The following is a 20,279-nucleotide window of genomic DNA, read 5'->3' as shown; positions in this document are numbered from 1 at the left end:
TGCAGAAGATTCTAGTATGCCTGCCTCATAGAGCAATAAGAATTCAATAAATACTAGCTGGGTAGAGACTTCTCAACCCCAGTTAACCAAAGCAACAGCCAAGAGAAAGTCTCCAGACACAGCAAACACCATAAGCACAAGGCTAAGGCCCCAAAACAAGACTGGCTGGTAACTTACCCTGGACTTTGAATCCACCCTATGAAAAATGTTCTGGAATTTCAAACCTTATGTGGTACTTTAAGATGAAATCAAACTTCAGGCCTGGAGTGGTCTCTCTCTGCTAGCCTGGTGCATTGTCATAAATATACTCAGTTCAAAATCACTGGCACAGAAGAGAGCACAAAGATGACACCAAGAAGCTCACTCAGGGAGTGAACCTGACAGCTCAGAATGTGGTCTCTCCTCTAACAAAGAGCAGAGACCAAAAAGCTAAAGAGACATTCTTTACAGTGAGGGTGGTGAGCCAATGGAAGTGGTTGCTCAGGGAGGTTGTGGATGCCCCCTTCCTGGCGGCGTTCAAGTGCAGGCCTTGAGCAACCTGCTCTAGCAGAAGGTGTCCCTGCGCATGGCAGGGAGGTTGGAACTACATGATCTTGAAGGTCCCTTCCAATACAAACCATTCCCTGATTCTACAAAGTTTATCTGAAGTGAGCAAGAGGCACACACACCCCACACACATCACTCTAGGCAGGGGTTACTGCACAGCCCAGCTTTCAGTGCTGCTCAGAAGAGGGAAGCTTCAGAAGTTCTGGTCATGGTAAAGATGGAGTCCATTACTAAAAAAGAAATTAAATACAACATTTGTGGCTAAACCAATTTGGCAGAGGCTTTTGAAGAAAACCTCCTCTTGCCCTGGGTAGCTTAGTAACTCCTCGGAGGCAAAAGTCTTCCCCGGTGCAGGGAGCTGCACAGCAGCATGGGCACAGACCAGGCTGTGAACTGGGCAGAGTTATCCAAGCCCAGAGTACAAGAGGTGTGCAGGGATAAGGGAGGAGTCACACCAAGCACCTTGGGGTTTCCCCTTCCTTTCCTTCCTGCCACTCTCCCCACCCCACCTTTTGCCAGTAGGCCAATGAAAAAGTGAGATGACAAGAAAAATCCCAGCCTGAGATGCCCCTCAGCTCCCGGAATCCCAGCTTTTCCAGACCATCTCCTGAGGCACCGGCAGCGAACCTCACCAAGTGGCACTGTCAACACAAGCAGAGAGGAGGATTAATGGCCCCTTGCTTTCACGTGTCCGTGTCAGCAAACCCTGGCACTTATTTTAGGAGTACGGCATCAGAAAGAGTTCCAAAGCCTCTCACGTCTTTCATCTGCCCTGAACACACTTGTGCCTGGACTGCTGAGAGCCAATGAGCTGGCAGCCTGGCACACAGCCCCCAGCCTGGCACACACACAGCCCCGCACACGGCCTCCAGCCTGGCACACACGCAGCCCCACACACGGCCTCCAGCCTGGCACACACGCAGCCCCACACACGGCCTCCAGCCTGGCACACACGCAGCCCCACACACAGCCTCCAGCCTGGCACACACGCAGCCCCACACACAGCCTCCAGCCTGGCACACACACAGCACAGAGCCCCCAGCCTGGCACACACACAGCCCCGCACACAGCCTCCAGCCTGGCACACACACAGCCCCGCACACAGCCTCCAGCCTGGCACACACGCAGCACAGAGCCCCCAGCCTGGCACACACGCAGCACAGAGCCCCCAGCCTGGCACACACGCAGCCCCGCACACAGCCTCCAGCCTGGCACACACACAGCCCCGCACACAGCACACGGCCCCCAGCCTGGCACACACGCAGCACAGAGCCCCCAGCCTGGCACACACACAGCCCCACACACAGGCTCCAGCCTTGGCTCAGGTATGTGCAGCTCTAGCCTGGCCTTCAAACCATCCATGCCTTAAGCCATGCCTTAAGCCTTCCCCAGGCCTTCACGAGCCTCTTGGGCCGTACAGGGAACCTTGGTAACTGCCAGAGACCTCTGGAACCAGGCCCCCAGAGCTGACAGTTAACAGCATCATAAGAATGGCCTGTGTTGGAAGGGACCTTCAAGAACATCTAGTTAAAACCCCCTGCCATGGGCAGTATCACACTAGACCAGGTTCTGCTCAAGGCCTCATCCAAGCTGAGCAAGCTGGTACCTTTGGTTTCCCTAGCAGAACACCCAGGGCAGCCCGGGGGCTTTGAGCTCTCTGGAGCCTGGCTGCTCCATCCACATCCTCCATGGCGAGCACATGATGTCCTCACAGAGCTGAAAAGCGTTCTTTACATGGACATATGGCAGCCCCACATTCCCATGACTTGCCTTTCCTGAGGACTCCAAGAGTGTATCATGCTTTGCTAGCTTTACAACTCCTTGTTCCCAAGGAGCCATCTGGGATCAAGGGAAGCCTCACAGAACAGACGGGCACTACACGAGTGTCAGCCTCCCAAGAACGTACACTCAGCTCAAAATAACTGAGTTTCAGCCAGCCATGCTGACAGAAGGAGGCTTTCTTTGCATTCTCCAGTGCCGAAGCAGGTGGCCACAACACCCCCAACTCCCTGTCAAATGCATCCTCATCAGGCGTTGGAACAGACTGTCCAGGGAGGTGACAGAGTCATCATCCCTGAAGATGTTCAAGAAACATATGGACATGGCACTTTAAGACGTGCTTTAATGGCCATGGTGGTGATGGGTTGGTGGTTGGACTCAATAATTCATAGAACAGTTTGGGTTGGAAGGGATCTTTCCCAAGATCACCTAGTTCCAACGCCCTGCCATGGTTGCTCAAGGCTCCATCCAACCTGGCCTTGAACACCTCCACTGGAAGGGGCTCCCACAACCTCCGTGGGCAACCTGCTCCAGTGTCTCGCCACCCTTACTCTAAAGAATTATATTAAAGGTCTCTTCCAATCTAAACACTTCTACGATTCTGTGACTCCAATTAGGAGTGCTTCAAACTGTACTTTTAATACATCACACTTCAGCAATTCAATGTCATTCAAGCCCCCCCCCCCAACAGCCCACTGTAAAAGAACAAGGATTTTGCAAGACCTGTGTACAAACCCCAGTGTCAGATGCAGCAGGGATTACCAAAATGCCAGAAAAACAAGTGTTATCAAGAACTTCACCAGATGTTCAAAACATTCAAAACAGCTCTTCAGAGTGAAGGCAACAAACAGGTTGCTTTTAACTTAAATCCTTACATAAGGTGTCATTAAAATCTTCAAATGCTTCAAGAGACAGCCTCAGAGTGAGCTTCATTTAATCTTTCAATTAAAAGCTCCCAAAGCAAATCACTCCTACTCTTAATAATTAAACTCCTCCATATGGCAAGTAGGCTGAGCAGGATATAACAGTTAACTTGACAATGTCATTTGTGACATTTCTTTTAAATTATTGGAGTGAAAAATAAAGTTCATCATTGCAGCAGACCTTTCCACTAAAAAAAAAAAAAAAACAAAACAATTAAAAAACAAAACCAAAACCGACAAATTTTGAACCAAAAGAGCAGAATACACCACTCCTCTAATCACAACACTGGTGTTAGATCAGCTCCCTCAAGCGGGAAATGCGGTAACACTAACGGAGAGTGAAGAAAGGCGCCACGCTGCCTCCAAAGCATGTGCAAAGTTTCACATCAGGCTTTTCCATCATTCCCTGTTAATTTGGGAATTAAAGAAATCTCAGGTGACTTCTGAAATTGTGTCTAGAAGCTCACACAGCAAGAGCAGATGAGACTTGCAGATGAAACTCCTGCAAGCTGCAGCATGTTTTTCAGTCACAGAATGGTTGCAAGGGACCTTACGGATCACTTAACTCCAAGCTCCCTGCCACAGGCAGAGACATCTTCCACTAGATCAGCTCGCTCAAGGCCCCCAGCCAACCTGGTTTTCAACACTGCCCGACTTGGAGCCTCCACAGCTTCTCTGGACAACCTGCTCCAGTGCCTCACCACTCTCGTGGGAAAGAATTCCTTCTTCATGTCTCATCTCAATCCAGGTTCTTCCATTTTAAAGCCATTACCCCTCATCACTCCATGCCTTTGTCAAAAGTCCCCCTCTAGGTGTTCTAGAACCCCTTCAAATCCTGGAAGGCTGCACTAAGGTCTCCCTGGAGCCTTCTCTTCTCCAGGCTAAATACCTCCCACCCTCTCAGCCTGTCTTCATGAAAGCAGAGGAGCCCTCTGATCATCTTCATGGTCCTCCTTGTGTTGCAGGGCTTCAGAGCTGGACCCAGCAGCCCTGGTTGCCTCCCCAGACCTGCTACCATACATGTGCCACACTTTATGACTAGCAACACCTTCAGTTACCAAACCCAAACCCAACCCACACCACAACTCTGCAGTTCAGCTCCACGAATGCTGATACCACTGTTTTCAGTTCCACTAGCCATCCTTCAGTATTTCAAACAGTCTTAACATAAATCATTGCTGCCTCAACATGTACACAAGAGATCTCTGCAGGACAGTGTCAGGCTTGGCCTTGGCACTGCTGAGGGCTGTCCATTTTCTGTACCTTTTCAGAGATGCAAATCAATTCTGTTTTTTCCCCCCAGAGGGATACTTGAAACTTCATGAGGCAAGGAAGGCTTTGATTTTTCCTTAAATCACCATTAGCTCATCTCTCCTTTCTCCACACCCACAAAAAAGCTGTCTAATTAGGAACTTAAATTTCATCTTTTATACACACATGTTAAAAGAAAATTAAAATCACAGTTTGTTGCTTAAAGCAGAAATTCAGTCAAATAAACTTTGCCATTAGCAAAGTCAAGGCTTCAGACAGGTTTCAATTAAAGCTTTTCTAAAGTTTCCTAGATGAAAAGCTTCACAACAAACTGCACAACAACAGACACTTGGCTTTTTGGTCACTTGTTAAGACAGTCAAAATGTTGTAAACTATCTTAAAAAAACTACTAAAGAACTTCAGAAAAGAAATCAGAGGAAAAAGGAAAAAAAACACAACCCAACACATTTACTCAAAATAGGAGGAATTATTGAGAGAATTAAATTTGACATCAAATCTGAAAACAGAAGAAGGAAAAAACCACAACCCAACACATTTACTCAAAATATGAGAGAGGAAATATTTAGAGAATGAAATCTGACATCAAATCTGAAAACAGAAGAAGAAGGAAAAAAACACAACGCAACACATTTACTCAAAATATGAGAGAGGAATTAGAGAATTAAATTTGACATCAAATCTGAAAACAGAGGAAGAAAAAAAACACAACCCAACACATTTACTCAAAGTATGAGAGAGGAATTATTTAGAGAATTAAACTTTACATCAAATCTAATTCTGCTTTAATTGAACTGCATTAAAAGCAACCATCCCAGATCAGCAGCAGTTGTTTAAAAAGGAATTTGGATCTGCTAATCATGTCAAGGATGATTCTGCCACCACAAAACATCGGCATAAACACTTTGGTTAGGCTGTTAGGAAATTAATTAGTAAATTACAAGCCTGCTCTGTCTGACTAAACAAAAAAATCAAGAAGATGGATTCATGGCTTTTCCATCTCCTTCCCACACCCTCCCTGAGCAATGCAGCAGTTTGAAGGGAAGAGGAAGTTGGACAATGATTGTATACAATAGTCAAAGCAGCCTAATTTAGCAGAGGAATTCCTGCCAACCCTAACAAAGCAGGAGGAGAGGAAACTGGGAGACACAGCTTATGCAAGCCATCGAAAATTCTGGTTTTTCCTCTTTCCACCCTCACTTGTACTTCAACAACACTCACTTTGCAAACCTCCGGACACATACACAGGAATGTGCAGTTAAAACACAAAGCCAGACCCCTGATCCCTACTCTCAGCAACGGGAAAGTGTCACACGTGCATCAGTATAACAAGACCGAGAAGGTAAATTTTGAATGCTGTTTAAAGCTCACCTTTCATCCCCGTATCTTGATTTGGAAGTGAAAACTACTTAACACACCTCTAGAAGCGTATGATGTACTCTGTGCACATTACAGTAATTGTTAACATCTACTATTAGAGTGGCTCCGAGAAAAAGCAAGTTTACCCAGGTTCAAAAAGGCCCAACAGTCATGACATGACATCAGCTGCAATAAAAGCACACCCTTGACTCAGACAAAAGCAGCAAGAGCGTTTTTGCTTTGTATCCCACACGTGTTAGAGATTACAGCTATCAAAGAAACAGGACTGAGCTACCAACTCGAGTTAATTAATGTTTTGATGACAAATGAAGCTGGTGAAATAAACTACAGTTGAGTGTTCTTATACACTCAGTCACTACCAATACATTACACACACACACCTCAGCACAGACAACATTTCAGCTCTGACTGGCTCTTTGCTGCTGCTGCTGTAGTAACTCTCTCCCCTTCCCAGCAGAGAAGCTGGAAGAGCTGCCGTCTGTCTCTGATCACAGCCTTCAACCTGCCCAGGAATTTCTCAGCTCTTACGGAAGAACAGCAGAACATTTAAGCCACTTTACTAATTTGGTCAGGAAGTTAGGAAAGCAATTTACAGATGACCTTCAAACATCTGGCAACACGTCCATGTGATTTCTAAAACAAGCCTCCTAGTAAACTAGTTTCTACAGAAAACCTCCCCCATTTGCTCAGAATTCCCCACCTCTGCTGTGCACTCATCTGGAAGCCTGACCTTTAGATTCCTGGTCAAAACTGTGTAGTGAAATTCATTGTACCCACCTCTCTTCAAAGATGGCTCAAAACCTATGCAGAGCATGAGCCACTAAATTCCTCCCTGGATAACCAGAGTGACAGCATTGCTATTCATTTAAAAGATTACCAACATTTTCCAATGCTGACATGGTTGTTCCAATCTTGGAATTAAAAAGAGGATGGGGGAATCACACAATCACAGAAACATTCCATTTAGGAAAAGCCCCTCAGGATCAGCAAGTCCAACTGTTATCCCTACTCTACAAAGTTCACCCTTAAACCATACCCTCAAGCACCACATCCAAACTTTTAAACACATCCAGGGTTTTTGACTGAGCCACCTCCCTGGGCAGCCCATTCCAATCCCTGACCTCTCCCTTTGTGAAAAAATGTTTCCTAATATCCAGTCTAAACTCACCCAGTCTCAGCTTGAGGCCATTCCGTCACGTTCCATCACTACTTGACTGTGAGAAGAGTCCAGCAGCAGCCTCTCCACAGTGTCCCTTCAGGTAGCTGTAGACAGTGATGAGCTCTCCTCTCAGCCTCCTCTTTTTCAAACTAACCATCCCCAGCTCTCTCAGTTGCTCTCCATAAGATTTATTCTCCAGGCCCTTCCCCAGCTTTGTTGCCCCCCTCTGCACTTGTTCCAGCACCTCCACATCCTTCTTGTAACAAGGTGTCCAAAACTGAACACAATACTCAAGGTGCGACCTCACCAGCAGGGAGGGGACAACCACCTCCCTGTCCCTGCTGGACAGAGCATTTCGAATACAAGCCAGGATGCCAGTGGCTTTCTTTGCCACCTGGCAGACTACTTGCTCATATTGAGTTATTTGCCTATTACAACCCCCAGGTTCCTTTCTGCAGATGGCTTTCCAGCACCACTGCTCCAAGCCTGTAGCACTGCTTGGGATTGTTGTGGCTGAAGTACAGGACCTGGCATTTGGCCTTATTTAAGCTCATGTCATTGACAGTGACCCATCAATCCAACCTATCCAAGTCCCTCTCTAAGGGGATGCACCTGAGAAGTATTCCACCACCTCTAATCACTTTAAACTAGTAAAAGGCATTGACATTTTCACAGATGTGGTTTTAAGATTCGAAAAGCATATTTGCATTAGTGGTTGGGTTACAGCTGGACTCAATGATCTTGAAGGTCTTTCCAAACCTAATGATTCTATGATTCTCTTGAGACCTAAATTGTTACATTTTCAGAAAAATTAATTGAGATGTAGTAAAAGTCTAAATGAGAGGAGTGCACTGAAGTCAGATTCATTATTTTCATATAAAATTGCATATGTCTTTAAACTTTTAATCACACTCATTTTCTCTCTGATGTATTTGTTTTCACTCTCCTATATCCATGAATCAGGCATGCAGGCATGGCATTGCTGACATTACTGAATTACTCCAGCCTTTTACACCACCTGATCTCCTACGTAGATTATTAACTGTTCCAGCCAAGGCATCAAATTTAATCCTCTGTGAGCACCATCTGTAGCATCCTTAGTTCCTCCAGAGTTCCTGTAACAGCATGTTGTCAGGGTGTATTTATACTTGGAGAGAGCAGATTTGAGTGATCCAACCAAAACCTTGCATTGTACTCGGAGTAAAAGAAGCTTAGCACCAGGGCATTTTGGTTTTGAAATGCACAATCTGTTCAGATTCTAGCATTTGAGTACCACATTTGTCAGCCCCATGGCATGTTTATACTTTCAGCAAGAAAGACACCGAGTGCAGAGATGTATTTCATCAAACATACCATAATGAAACACTTCCTCTGAGCGCCATTCACCAGATCAGTAATTTGAAGGATGTACAAATGAATCTCAGTTTCTTTAAATAGTGCTGTTACCTTATGTGCAGATTGCTGGCTAGTTAAGGACTGTCCTCCTTCCAGGAGCTGACACAAACCCCTCTGCAGTCAGCACTCACACCCAGGCTGCACAACTGGCACTTTTGCTCCTACTAATATGCTGCGAAATATTTTCCTGATGATGAATTTCACCAAGTGATAAAGTGGGCTGACAAATCTACTGACCGTGGTTCCCTTCACCTTGGCTGCTTTGATGCAAATGAGATCTGAAGAGCCAGGTTCAAAAATCATTACGTTTTCAGAATGTGAAAGAAACGATAGTCACACATCCTAAAACCAATTTATCCTTATGCTACTGCCCAAACTTACACTTAACGGAACGTAAAGATAAACCAGAGCTTAGCTCAGAGGTTGATACTGTTTTGATAAATGTGTTTCTGGGCCTGTAAAAATGGTGTAGCTTTCCATTATACATTCCTGGAGTGCTAAGGTGGTCAGTGAAAGAGCAGGCAGCACACACTGGGCGCTCACCTTCTGTGCATAAAATCACACCAAAGAAAAAAGGAAACTCAATTAATCGAGAGCTCAAAAACCTGAAGTCAGTCATACAATCACAGAGTTGGAAAAGACCTACAAGATCATTAAGTCCAACAATTATCTAACTCTACCAGGGCCACTACCACATCATATCTAGATGGCTTTAAACACCTCCAGGGATGGGGATTCAACAACTTCCCTGGGCAGCCTGTTCCAGTCTTTGAGAATCCTTTTAGTATAGAAATTTTTGGTAATGTCTAACCTAAACCTCCCCTGGTGTAACTTGATGCCATTTCCTCTTGTCCTATCAGTTGTGACTTGTGAGAAGAGACCTCAAATCTCCTTTCAGGGAGTTATAGAGAATAATGAGGTCTCCCCTCAGCCTCCTCTTCCACAGATTCAAGAACCCCAGTTCCCTCAGCTGTTCCTCACCAGACCTGTTCTCCAGACTCTTCACCAGTTCCACTGCTGTTCTGTGGAGCTGGTCCAACTGCAAAATTTCCTTCTCTGAGTGAGGGGCCCAAAACTGAACCCTGTCTTAGACAGCTTGCTACAATTAACAACCCTGGAGTGGAAAGATGACAGGCATTTACCTGCAGCAAGCTGAGACCATGGCTGAGCCATACACACAACACTGAACTATTTAAGACAACCTGCACTTTTTTTCAAGTAGGTTTTGTGGCCTAATGCTTTCTTCTCTGTTCCCATAGCAAAGGAGCTCAGGCCTCAGTTTGCATTCACCTAGAGTACCAGTACCAGTTCAACTGTTGGCCTCAGGGGTGGAAGCACAGTTCATCAACGACATCATTGTGCGGGGCCAAACTGCTGAGGAAGTCTTCGAGACTGATCTATGGCAGGACATTGATGCACGGCTGGAGAGAACTCCAGTGAAGGTGCGGCACGTAGATGCACACATGCCTAAGAGCAGAGCCACTGAGGAACATCAACACAACCAGAAGGCAACCAAGCTGCTAAGATTGCTCAAGTTGATACCAACTCTGATCTTGACCTTGATTGGAAACACCGAGGTGAGCTGTTCTTAGCTCGGTGGGCCCATGACTCATCTGGACATCAAGGCAGAGATGGAACATACCGATGGGCTCGCGATAGGTCAATTGACTTGTCCATGGACGCTATCACCCAAGTCATCTATGACTGTGACATTTGTGCTGCTATTAAGCAGGCTAAGCGAATCAAGCCCTTATGGTATGGTGAGAGATGGTCAAAGTACAGGTATGGTGAAGCCTGGCAGATTGACTACATCACTTTACCTCGATCTCGTTCTGGCAAGCAGTATGTGCTGACAATGGTAGAAGCCAGCACTGGATGGTTGGAAACCTATCCAGTTCCACATGCTACTGCACGTAACACCATTCTTGGCCTGGAGAGACAAATCATGTGGAGACATGGAACTCCAGAGAGAATCGAGTCAGACAGTGGTACCCATTTCAAGAACAATCTTGTGAAAAACTGGGCCAAAGAGCACGGTATTGAGTGGATCTATCACATACCCCACTATGCACCAGCTTCAGGGAAGATTGAGCGCTACAATGGTTTGCTGAAAACCACCCTAAAAGCCATGGGGGGTGGAACTCTGAAAAACTGGGACAAACATTTAGCAGAAGCTACCTGGTTGGTAAATAGTAGAGGTTCAGTAAACAGAGCAGGACCTGCACAATCAGATTTAGTCCAAACAGTAGACGGTGATAAAGTTCCTGTTGTACATGAGAAGAATCTGTTAGGGAAAACTGTTTGGGTATTTTCTCCTTCGGGCGAAGGGAAACCTGTCCGAGGGGTGGTGTCTGCTGAAGGTCCTGGTGACACCTACTGGGTAATGCAGGAGAATGGTGAAATCCAGTGTATTCCACAGAGAAATCTAACCTTAGCTGAGAGAGTCTAAATTCAGAATGTATAATACAAGCTGTTAGAAGTTTTCTGTTCTAGGTACTATCAGCATCCAATCTATGAGAGAATCTACAGTACATGAGCACGAACCCAACATCACCTGGGAGTCCCTGTTCTTGTCTCATCTGTGAGGAGACAAACTGTTCTGAGCTTTTGAATCACCTACATCTGAGATAGCTGGAATGAAGTGTGAACTGAACTTGTGATATTCATTAGTGTAAATATTGGTTTAGATTAGATCAGATAGTTCTCAGCAATACTCTGAGTGAAATAGACAGGTTGTGAAAGAGAAACAATGGTGATGTCTGCTTCACACTTAGGCTTGCTGAGACGTATAAGAACAAGAGAATAAACATAGATAGGGTAGTTGCTCTCTGTCCAGGCTCTGGGCTGCATCTCTCTAACCCCACCTTCCATCTCTCTGATTAACCCACTTTCTTCCTAACCCCCCCCGGCCAACCCCCCAGTCTTCCTTCAGCACAAGACAACGTCTGGGTTAAGGTAGAGAGGGGTGGGAGAAGGTGGAAGGACAGTTGGGAGCCCCTCCTGGGGACTCAGGTTTCTGGGTAGGCTGTTGTGCTTCTGTATTACCTTTTACCTTGTATATTTCTGTATGTAACTGTATATACTGTAAATATCTGCTTGCATGTTGTGCTAAGGTGTAAATATAAAAGCTTCATTCAATTTCCAGAGCTGGCTGAGCCTAGTTTGGTTTATTTCTAAAGGTGAAGGGGTGAGTAACCCAAACCATCACAAGGTGACCCTGCCTTACCATATCCACAGGTCCCTTCCAAGCCCTGCCATTCTATGATTCTAACATCGCTCCAGTGCGCTTAGTGCCAGTCCTTTCCCCACCAGGCTTGAGAAGTCACAAGGTCCAGACTGCAGATGTCCTCCAGAGACACCTCATCTCCACAAACTCAACCAGCAAGCTGAAAGCATGGGTCTGCTGAGCATGGGTCTCTTCCAAACATTGCTGGCATTTATGCAGTCCCCATCTTCAAGTTCCCAGCTCGAGGAGCCAGAACACACATGAAGAATTCCATACAGGAGATTACAAACAAAAGCAACATCACAGGACTTGTCCCAAAGCTGGCAAACTAGGACTCCTGGCTCCAGAAAGCCAAGTGGGTTTGTATTTGGGTTTTTTGTTCTGTTTAAGGGTTGTAGATTTTATTTTCACTACTGGCAGTATCACAGGACAGACGTCTGAAGAGTAAAAACAGCCTGGAAGATAAGAACAAAGTATGAAGATCTCTTAAAAATCAACACTATGACAACTGGGGTGACCAGAAAATGCAAAAGAATAGAAACATAGAATCAACCAGGTTGGAAGAGACTTCCAAGATCATCCTGTTCAACTTAGCACCCAGCCCTAGCCAGTCAACTAGACCATGGCACCAAGTGCCTCATACAGGCTTTACTTGAACACCTCCAGGGATGGTGACTCCACCACCTCCCTGGGCAGCCCATTCCAATGCCAATCACTCTCTCTGGGAAGAACTTCCTCCTGACATCCAGCCTGTACTTCCCCCGGCATAACTTGAGACTGTGTCCCCTTGTTCTGCTGCTGGTTGTCTGGGAGAAGAGACTAACCCCCACCTGGCTACAATCTCCCTTCAGGTAGTTGTTGACAGCAGTGGTACAAGGCATCTTGAAAAGAAATCAGTGACATGAAGAGATATATAACATACTCAAGTCCTTGCTTAAATTCCACTCTGTCTTTCTGACACACACTGGGAAAAATCAAGATGAAAGGCAGTGAGCTTGTTCCAAAAGTTGATTGCTTTTAATTCCCAAGACTCATTACATGTGCTTTATGACATATAGATGTCCATTTAAACAGCAAATCTCAGTGTCCATTTTAGAGCCTGACATAAGACTTTTTAAAACACTAACACTGATTTGCATCTATCAGATTTGAAAAGGTTAAAGCACAAAAATTGAAAATCCTAGATTATTTTTATGCTATTTTAACCATGCTGGACACACTGCAAATGGAAGTGGGGATCTCATGCATGGTCTTTCACCAGTGCTTCTGTTGCTTTTTACTGCCTGCAGGGGCAGGAACAGGAAAGCAGGCAGAGAGCCAGATTCCAACGGCCAGAAATATTTCCGCTACGTTACCTTTCTTTAATAGATCAAATATCAGCACGTACAGGCAGTCCATCATCTGCAATATCAAAAAGGAAACAGCATCCAGGAGTTCAAAAAGCCACCTGCCTATCACTCAGCACAAACAGAAGTAAACCAGAATCACCACAGATTAATTCTACTTCAATACATTCCAGGAGACCCCCGACTTCCAAATGCTCAGGAAGCTCCCTTCACGTGAGACCACCTGTTTCCCACAAAAACAGAAATGTGTGACAAACAGAACATTGGAAAAAAAGCACTTGGGCTAAATTAGAGTTGGTTTCAAATATGTTGGTGCTCCTGCCTTGCCTTGTTAGATGTCCTGCCACTGGTTTATGACCTCTATAAACAACAAAGCCCATCTGAAGCTCCTCTTTCACATCTCAGAGGGAAACATGTTCTGCGATCTTGTTCCACCTTACAGTTTGTTTCCCTTCAGTTTAACCAAGCACAAAGAAACATTCTGCAGGTTTTATCTGCAAGGTTTAGCTTCAAGCCCTGCATGCAGCATCTAACAAAGATGACATCCAAAGCACCAGCTAGCCTCCATCAGTCCAACTCTAAGCCAGCAGTAATGCTTTCATCTTGTCTGTAATAGCAGAGTGATGTGTAGACTTAGAACTCGATCATTTTAAAGCAATTTTTATACCCAGTCATCTGAGGGGGCAGGGGGACAAATCATAGAATCAACCAGGTTGGAAGAGATCTCCAAGATCATCCAGGCCAACCTATCACCCAGCCCTATCCAGTCAACTAGACCATGGCACTGAGCACCTCATCCAGTCTTTTCCTGAAGACCTCCAGGGACGGTGCCTCCACCACCTCCCTTTCTGCTCTGCATTCCTGAGGAATACTGATCACAATCAGCATTCTTTACAGTAAGAGTGGTGAGACACTGGAACAGGTTGCTCCTTCCCTGGAGGTGTTCGAGGCTAAGCCAGATGGGGTCTTGAGCAGCCTGGTCTAGTGGAAGGTGGGCCTGCCCATGGAACTAAACAATCTTGCAGGTTCTCTCCAACTCAAACCATTCTATCACACTATTCATATCCAGTTGGTAGCAGAAAATGGGTGAGAGTTGTGCCACACTCACCATAACACAAAGGTACATTCTCCATTTGTTGTAGTAAAACATGTGGGAAGCAGTTTCCTCCTTTAAGTTTCATTTCTTTAGTAAAATTATCACACAGACATTAATACACAGAAGTTTCCAGCACCCAGAACAGTTACACATAAAACACATTCTGCTGCCATGAAAAATGTTTGCTGAAGTTCTCTTTGCACTGAGATTTCATTACCAATGCCCAACCAAAGGCAGGTGTCAGTACCTCTATAATCCTAAAGCAAACAGGTATTTTCAAACTGATTCAGTTCACATTATAAAGAAATTAATCATAAACTATTATCCAGGAGATGCCAAGAAAAAAGTCTACTGCTAGTCAGAAATTCTCTCAGGAATTATCATAAGCCAGCAGTGTTGGGCACATGCTTGACACAGAGCAAAGGACAGTAGTATTTGTCTAGGTGACAAAGGTGGGGATCATCTGAACCCAGTTTTGAAAACCATGGGGTCAAGATGTCCCTTCTAAGAGGGACAAATATCACAAACTGGCAGCTGGGTGTGCTCATCACCCTGTAAGGACAGCTTTTTTACCTGTAGGAACACCATAAACAGACAGGATAGCCTGCAGCAGACAGACTGTTACCCTCCTCACTCGGCAATCAGCAAGTAACTTCTCCAGTTAACCTTCTTAGGAATCACACAATCACAGAACGATTTGGATTGGAAGAGACCTTAAATCTTACCCAGTTCCAACCCCCTGCCATAGGCAGGGACACCTCCTATCAGAGCTTGCTCAAGGCCTCACCCAATCTGGCCTTAAACACTTCAAGACTTGGAGCTTCTCCAGGCAACCTGCTGCAGTGTCTCACCACTCTCATGGGGAACAATTTCTTGTCTCTTATCTCAATCAGCTGCTTCCACTTCGAAGCCATCACCCCTCATCCTAATACCCCACACCTTTGTCAAAAGTCCCAAGATCTGAATTCTCCCACCCTGTAATTCAAAGCAGCACGTTGTACATAATGAAAAGATGGGTGTTGCAGCAGAAAAGGCATTCTGAAAGACAATGAAGGGAGCAGGGAGTCCAAGACTGCTATGCCTGTAGCAGCCCAGAGCTCAATACTCAAGTGCTAACCCTGCAGAGGGAAGAGCTCATGACAACTGCCATGTTCACACCAGAAGGAGGGATTTAGGCTGTACTGCACATTGCATAACGTGCTTTGCATCTTGTAGTCCCCCAAGAAACTAGTTATTTTAGGAGACATTTCGCATGCACAAGCTTATGAGGGCAAATCAGCTAAACTTCTACTACAGGTGGCCAGTCTGGCCCCAGACACCAATCTGTGCATCTATTGCAAAAGTTTACACCTTTGTGTACATGGCTCAAAAAAATCTCATACTGTTAATATTCTAAACCCCCAGTAGGATCCAGTGCTGGTTTGGGAAGTCTCACATTCTTTCAGCAATATAGAAACCGAGACATTTAATATTCCCTAGAGGAAAACACCTACAAAAGGTCCGATGGCCTTTTGAACATTCACCTGGGTTTTAAGGCTGCCCTTGGAGGAGGATGAACAGTTTCCAACTGCAGAAAACAGGGCCATTTCCAAATCCTTCCACTGTTTTTACAAGCAGAAAAAGTAATTTATGACACAGTGTTACATAAGTTGCTGCACTACAACTGCAATCTTGATCAAAAATAAGATTCAAGATGCAGTTGGCTCGGCTGCAGTCAGCAGCAGGGGGGAGGGAAACAGGAGGGTGTGGAAACGGCAGGAGGAGATAAGATGGTAAACCATCAGTTTTACTCATCTGTGGAAAGCAGGGTAGCAAAAGCACCTCATCAAAAACAGCCAGTGTAGTCACAGAAGGCAAGAGCTTGCAAACTGAGACTTTACTCATTTTTTTGCTGGAAAGGGGTAGAAATTATCGCACTTCTAAAATGTGCTAAGCAGCAGCAAGCAAAGATCAGTTAACTGGAGTGAAACTAAGGAGATCTGCAGAACTAAAGCAACCAATACCCTGAAAACATACTGAAATCTACTCGGCAGAGTTCACTTCATTAACTGGAAAAGGTTCTGCCTCAGCAGGAGAAATGCTGAGTTCACAGCTCAGGTGTGTGTAATCACCTGCAGACCTTATGGAAGCTGTAATCTCTGAAGCCAATTCAGGATTTAAACAGAAGAGAATTCAGCCTAGCCTGTTCTGAGCAGCAGCAGCTGTTCCTTGTAACTGAACCTGTGCTTTGTTTACTGAAGGGCAGCTTTCATGCAGCTAGCTAAAAGCTTTCCAGCACTTGTCAGGAACAGCTAGCTGAGCAAGAGGAGTCAAGCTAGTCACATTTTTAAGTACCAGCACTTAACCAGTCTCAAGCAGCAAGCTGGCAGCTGAAAAATCAATGTCTTTAGACTAAGTTTACTGAATTCAAAAGGTGTAAAGACCTGGAAGTTTCACCAAGCCTTTTTCTTATCTTTTTTTTTTAATTTAACCAACAGTTTTCGTAATGTGAATTAGTGGCAATGAAATTTCATCTCTGTGCTGTGTAAAAGATTGTTGTTGGGTTTTTTTAATAAATAAATAAATAAAAGCACTTATTTCAATCCAAGCTTTACCAAACAAACTTAGAGAGCAGAGTGCTTTCAGTCCGTGTGTTTCATTGCAGATCACATGGGTTGTTGATTTACTGAGCCCTCACAAAGGATTATGTGTTGTAGAGTAAAGCCCGATTAATAGAACAGAGTTCTTTCAGCTTGGCAGTTCAGATAAATATTACATCAGCATTTGAAAGACCTGGACAAGACTGCAAGGCTACTAGACTAAGACGAAAATCAAATCTCTCCTGTTCCAGAAAGCCAAAAGCACACAGAAACTGCAAAACAAACACAAACCATTTGCTTTCACCTCTATCGCACTCTGTCCATCCATGAGAGCTCAGCTCAGCTGAAGATACTCCACAACTCCAGAGCAGTGAGGTGACAAATGGAGCACCAAGCTCCAGAATATGCATCTTTAGGTACTTCACTCAAAGCAAGTATTCAGTTCATTCTGAAAAGTAGCAGCAAGAAGCTCCTGCCCACTCTATCACAGGCAACACCAGACAGACACTATTCTGGTCTGTGTAAGCTCCTCAAGTGAACACAAGCACATGGCCTTTCCTTACCTGGAAGGGCTTTCTGCCTGCAGACCAACGTGAAACAAGTCCAAAGGAGAGGCAGCAGGAGGGTGAGGGCTGCTCCAAGAGGAGATCGTCTTTGCTGTACTCAGCACTGCTCAGATGAGCTCCCATTTGCAAGGGCCACACACTCCTGAGTGTGCACAGAGCCCAGAGCACTGAAGATGGCAGAGGAGTGTGCACAGCACTGCTCACCAAGACAGCCAGACACAAAAAGCAGCCAGCTAGGGAAGGTTTACTTCAAGACAAGCAGGATTTTAGCTCTAGTTTTTCCACCATCGAGGCACCTTGATACAAGACAACCTCTGAACACTTATCTTTGCTTACTACACTTTCATTTTTAAGCCCTACAGGCATTGCTACAACATTTACTACATTAACAGATGCCAAGATCATCTACTAACAACTGGGCACACTGACCTACTGAAGGGTAACACCTGCCCTGGCCCATCAAAAGCCTGGGCAAGAGAGGAAGAATATGACAACAGTTTTCAGTATCTCAGGGTGGTGAGGCATCGAAACAGGTCGCCCAGGAAGGCTGTGGATATTCCCTCCCTGGGGGTGTTCAAGGCCAGACTGGATGAGGCCTTGAGCAACCTGGTCTAGTAGAAGGTGGCCACGGCAGGGATTTGAACTAGATGATCTCGGAAGTCCCTTCCCACTCAAACCATTCTATGACTGATTGAAGTCTGATGGCAATTTAAAACAATAAACCTGGGCAGCAGCTTCAGGTCGTACTTTTCTTCCAAATAACCCCTAAGTCCAGAATGTGTTCAGTCAGCCCCAGCACCCTGCTCCAAACACTAGTGCCACCCCAGCTCTGCCTGCACACCGCTTGGATTGCTTTCTGTAGTCTACAGAATCATCCACCCACAAGATGTGGTTGATAGAAGCCACACCTCAGAGAGGTTTCCAACAGAAACAAGGAAATCAGGGCAAACATTCAACCACATTCAGTTACATCTCCTTTTCCTGTCACCTCTGAAACTGCAGACTGACTCAAAAATTCTTCTCACCGGCACCTTCCCTTCTCTTCTTCCACCACCCATGTCCTTTGCACCAACATGGGACAGAAGAAGGAACAGGCCTAAGCTGCAGGCTCTGTGTTATGTCATTGACTCATTGGGAAGACAACAGAAAGTTGGTTTCGTAAGTTGGGCCTGAGATTTAGTCTAGGTGCAAACATCTCAGTCAGCTTGCAGCCACCTGGAGCAGGACCTGCAGAGGAGCTCAGTCACTGGCAGCACAGCACTGAGCAGTCTGTGGCTGCAGCCAGCAGCCTGTTTTGCTCAGTGCACAGTCAGCAAAGCAGCAGGATTTGAACAAGTCCTAGAAATACTCCAAGCACTCCGCTTATTATCCAGCACAAACCCAAGTTTGCAAGACACTACTTACAGTGTCAGAGAGCTGCAGCTACTGACAAGTGTTACACAGCAACCCAAAGAGAAGCACAGAAGCCTCACTCCTGCTGTACACAAGCTCAGAAAAAACACTACAAGATGTTATTTTCTGCTGTCGGTTCCTTCACTCGAACAGGTTGGTGCTTTCCTTTTGGTGTCACTTCTCCCTCCACCTCACCACACAGCTGCTCCCTGCTTGGTTTGAGTCACTCAAATGTTTACCCTCAGCATCTTCCACGTTTCATGCCCAGTTCCAAGGCTCTCATTCCAGCTTCTCAATGCACTCATTACCTGGGTAAAGGTGTTATCAAACTACTGTCAGCTAGTTTTGACATTCTGGTTCCAAATCCATCTCCTTTCTGCAACTTCCTAACCTTTTTCTTAAGCCACAAATAACCTTTCAGTCATGCGGCAGCTTATCAGTCCTCTGGCTCTATTTGAGATTGCCACTTCCCTCTGCTCAAAAAGCAGTTTCTCACTTTCTAGAACTTTTTTTTTACCAAGTGGTTCATTTTAGTTAGCTTCTCATTTTATCAGCAGCAGAATGGCAGATATGAATCACTTGGCATTCATCATCAGCTAAAGGGGCTTTCCACTTAACAAGTCCAAGTAATCACAACATGGTGGGGGTTGGGAGGGACCTGTGGAGATCCAGTCAACCCTCTCTGTCAATAGAGAAGGTCACATAAGAACACTACAAGTGGGTTTGGAACTGGAGACTCCACCACCTCTCTCATTAGCCTATTCCAGAGCTCCAGTACCCTTAAATTAAAGAAGTTCCTCCTCATGTTTAGGTGGAATTTCTTATGTTCAATTTATGACATTATTTTTTACAAGCATACACCCTCCTCTGAACAATGTTAAACCCAGGGGCTTATTTGGGGGTTTGGGTTGTTTGCATTTTAATTCCTGAGGGCTTCTTCTTCAAAGAAGACATTGAAGAGAACCAAAGGAAACAGCACCACAATTCTCTAGATGCACAAAAGAATTACCACTCATCGCCTTCAATCAGTAGGAGCATGCTAACACTGCTGATACAGGACCATCCTATGCCATCAGAGACACTGCTGGACACAAGGGCAAGGGACCCCAGCAACACCAAGCTCCCCCACCACGGTAGCTCAGCTGTGTCAGTGCTGCAGATGAACCACTACACCCTGCCTCTCCAACTCCTCTGAGCATGGGCAGCCAGTACAGTCTCCTGTTAGATGTAAAGTTCACGCCAGTAAAGTGCTCCCTCAAACCATACAACTTGGTTTTATTAGCAGAAATCAAGACAATTTTCACCGTTCATTTCAGTCTGGATTCACTGGAATCCTTGGTCCCTGATAGTGTCCTCCATTTGTTTGCTGTCTAACAAAACGTTTATCAACCAAGGAAAAGCCACACTTCCCTCAATGCCTGCCTTGTGCTCAGCCTGACAGAGTGCCTGCAGTTCCCTCTTCCCTACCAAAATCAGAAAATGCTGACTGTTTGTTGTAGCTAAACTAGCATAGAATCACAGAATCAACCAGGTTGGAAGAGATCTCCAACATCATCCAGTCCAACCTATCCCCCAGCCCTAGCCAGTCAACTAGACCATGGCACTAAGGGCCTCATCCAGGCT

The 20,279-nt window shown here is 45.4% G+C and overlaps 1 protein-coding gene across 4 annotated transcripts in view; it reads right to left on the bottom strand.

The window, feature by feature from the left end:
• STIM2 (stromal interaction molecule 2) overlaps positions 1-20,279 on the bottom strand; it is a 75,641-nt gene that overhangs the window by 34,586 nt on the left and 20,776 nt on the right. Inside the window, exon 1 of one of the 4 annotated variants that reach the window (XM_064149108.1) lies at positions 6,278-6,296. The exons of the other annotated variants lie outside the window; for them this stretch is intronic. The gene's annotated coding sequence lies outside the window, so the exon portion shown is untranslated. Of the gene's footprint in view, positions 1-6,277; positions 6,297-20,279 lie in introns of those variants that run through there. 4 annotated transcript variants of the gene reach the window in all.

The sequence above is a fragment of the Pogoniulus pusillus genome, chromosome 9 (assembly GCF_015220805.1).
Source record: "Pogoniulus pusillus isolate bPogPus1 chromosome 9, bPogPus1.pri, whole genome shotgun sequence".
NCBI lineage: Eukaryota > Metazoa > Chordata > Aves > Piciformes > Lybiidae > Pogoniulus > Pogoniulus pusillus.
This window is presented reverse-complemented; position numbering and strand designations above follow the sequence as displayed.